The sequence below is a fragment of the Nomascus leucogenys genome, chromosome 22a (genome assembly GCF_006542625.1).
Source record: "Nomascus leucogenys isolate Asia chromosome 22a, Asia_NLE_v1, whole genome shotgun sequence".
Lineage (NCBI taxonomy): Eukaryota > Metazoa > Chordata > Mammalia > Primates > Hylobatidae > Nomascus > Nomascus leucogenys.
Window position 1 is genome coordinate 103,067,489 of NC_044402.1, and position 3,209 is coordinate 103,070,697.

Below are 3,209 nucleotides of genomic sequence, written 5' to 3' on the forward strand. Positions count from 1 at the left end.
CCGAGGTCTTGCCCCTGCACTCCAGCCTGGGTGACAGAGCAAGACCCCATCTCAAAATAATGATAATAATAAAATTGACTAATGTGTACATTAGTCTCCTCCTTTATACAATTTATTTTTGGCCGGGCACGGTGGCTCACGCCTGTAATCCCAACACTTTGGGAGGCGGAGGCGGGCGGATTGCCTGAGCTCAGAAATTTGAGACCAGCCTGGGCAACATGGTGAACCCCGTCTCTACTAAAATACAAAAAAATTAGACGAGTGTGGCGGCATGTGCCTGTAGTCCCAGCTACTTGGAAGGCTGAGGCAGGAGAATTGCTTGAACCTGGGAGGCGGAGGTTGCAGTCAGCTGAGATCACGCCACTTGCACTCCAGCCTGGGCGGCAGAGCAAGACTCCGTCTCCCGGAAAAAAAAAAAAAAAAAAGAGAGAATAATGAAATGATAGCAGGACGTTGTGGTGGGCACCTGTAACCCCACCTACTTGGGAGGCTGAGACAGGAGAATCGCTTGAACCCAGGAGGCGGAAGTTGCTGTGAGCCGAGATTGTGCCACTGCAGCCTGGGCAAGAGTGAGACTCTGCCAAAAAAAAAAAGAAATGAAACGAATACTGTTAACGGCCAGAAAAGAAACATGAGTGAACGAGTGCCGCCGGCCAGGTGCTGATGTGAGTCGGCGGCAGCGGGGACATTTTCTCTCTCCCCGGCCCCTGACCCGGCTGCCCTTTCCATCCCATCACGGGACCCCAGGATGCAGAATGTGATTAACAAGGTGAAGGGAAAGTCACTGGAAGTGGCTGAGTACCTGACCCCGGTCCTCAAGGAATCAGTTTAAGGAAACAGGTGTAATCACCCCAGAAGAGTTTGTGGCAGCTGGAAATAACATAGTCCACCACTGTCCAACATGGCAATGGGCTACAGGGGAAGAATTGAAAGTGAAGGGATACCTACCCACAGGCAAACAATTTTTGGTAACCAAAAATGTGCTGTGCTATAAGCCGTGCAAACAGATGGAATATTCAGAGGAATTGGAAGCTATCATTGAAGAAGAGGATGGTGATGGCGGATGGGTAGATACACATCATAACACAAGCATTACAGGAATAACGGAAGCAGTTAAGGAGATCACACTGGAAAACAAGGACAGTGTAAAACTTCAAGATTGCTCAGCACTATGTGAAGAGGAAGAAAAGGAAGATGAAGGAGAAGCTGCAGATATGGAAGAATATGAAGAGAGTGGATTGTTGGAAGCAGATGAGGCTACCCTAGATACAAGGAAAATAGTAGAAGCTTGTAAAGCCAAAACTGATGCTGGCGATGAAGATGCTATTTTGCAAACCAGAATTTACGACCTTTACATCACTTATGATAAATATTACCAGACTCCACGATTATGGTTGTTTGGCTATGATGAGCAACTGCAGCCTTTAACAGTTGAGCACATGTATGAAGACATCAGTCAAGATCATGTGAAGAAAACAGGGACCATTGAAAATCCCTCTCATCTACCACCACCTCCCATGTGTTCAGTTCACCCATGCGGGCATGCTGAGGTGATGAAGAAAATAGTTGAGACTGTTGCAGATGGAGGGGGAGAACTTGGAGTTCATATGTATCTTCTTATTTTCTTGAAATTTGTACAAGCTGTCATTCCGACAATAGAATGACTACACAAGACAGTTCACAATGTAATAAAGAGAGCATCAAATCTATCCTAATTATTGGTTCTGATTTTTAAAGAATTAACCCATAGATGTGACCATCAACCGTATTCATCAATATATACAGTTTCTCTGATAAAGAGACTTCTATGTTTACGCATTAAATAAAAATATGTTCCACTACCAGCCTTATTTAATAAAAATCAGTGTAAACAGAAAAAAAATAAACGAGTGAAATTTTTATTTTATTAAACCTTATATATTTAATCATGACAATAATAAATAAATAAAATAAATATCACTAAAAATCTTTTTTTAGGAAAGAAGTTGAGACTTTTAAATTATATTAACTTTTTAAAAAAATAGAAAAAATATGCCTATATATTAGTGTGTTGCAGTTATGAACAGTGATATTGCAGTGTATTAAATAAAAATATTTTAAAAGAAAAAAATTCAATTTTAATATATTATTTAAATGTGGTAGTATATTTAATGTATGAACTAAAATATGCACTAACCAGACAAAATGTTACTTCTTGCAGTTTGCTGTCTATTTCACTGTTTCAAAATTTAAACACAGGTCCAGTGTGGCAGCTCATGCCTGTAATCACAGCACTTTGGGAGGCTGGGGTGGGAGGATCACTTGAGGCCAGGAATTCGAGACCAGACTGTACAACAAGATGAAACTTTCATCTCTACCAAAAAATTTTTTTTAATTAAAATAAAAAAATTTAAACAGAAATGAAACTTTGATCATATTGTGATGGAATAGAAATCATTCTGTTTTTGAATTTCTACCACCACGTGCTATCACGTATTTTGAACCTCCTGTTTAAATTCAAGAATATGTAGTTCCACAGGGATCTGAAATACAAACTGCTCCCAAAGTGAGCTAGAACAATTCTAAGCTGTTACAAATGCACTCCTGACATGAATATTGCAGCTGAATCAGCATGTGTCAGGAGCCTACTGTATAACTGGAAATTCTCTTAATTAACTTTTATGTAAAATAATGTTTATTGAGACATAAATAATATAAATGTATTAATTTGAAGCTTACATTAATAAAACTCAGTAATAGCAACAATCATAGAATTCAGAACAACAAAACAAATTTGGAGAGAGGAATATTGTATCCCTGACATTTATTACCACCATGAACTAAAATCTCATGGTGGTAATAAAAAGTGGACCAATTTCTAGGTTTTTATTATTGTTTTTTGTTTTGTTTTGTTTTTGAGACAGAGTTTTGCTCTGTCTCCCACGCTAGAGTGAAGTGGTGCAATCTCGGCTCACTGCAAATCCTCCTCCCAGGTTCAAGAGATTCTCCTGGCTGGGCGTGGTGGCTCACACCTGTAATCCCAGCACTTTGGGAGGCTGAGGCGGGCGGATCACGAGGTCAGGAGTTTGAGACCAGTCTGACCAACATGGTGAAACCCCGTCTCTACTAAATACAAAAATTAGCCAGGTATGGTGGCGCGTGCCTGTAATCCCAGCTACTCAAGACGCTGAGGAAGGAGAAGCGCTTGAACTCAGGAGGCGGAGCTTGCA

At 40.5% G+C, this 3,209-nt stretch overlaps 1 pseudogene across 1 annotated transcript; it reads left to right on the forward strand.

The window, feature by feature from the left end:
* The first annotated feature begins 748 nt into the window (after positions 1 to 748).
* On the forward strand, positions 749 to 1,689 carry LOC100599968 (annotated as a pseudogene). Its single transcript, XR_001113940.2, has one exon. The product of XR_001113940.2 is annotated as a ubiquitin-like-conjugating enzyme ATG3 pseudogene (transcript).
* The last annotated feature ends 1,520 nt before the right edge of the window (positions 1,690 to 3,209 follow it).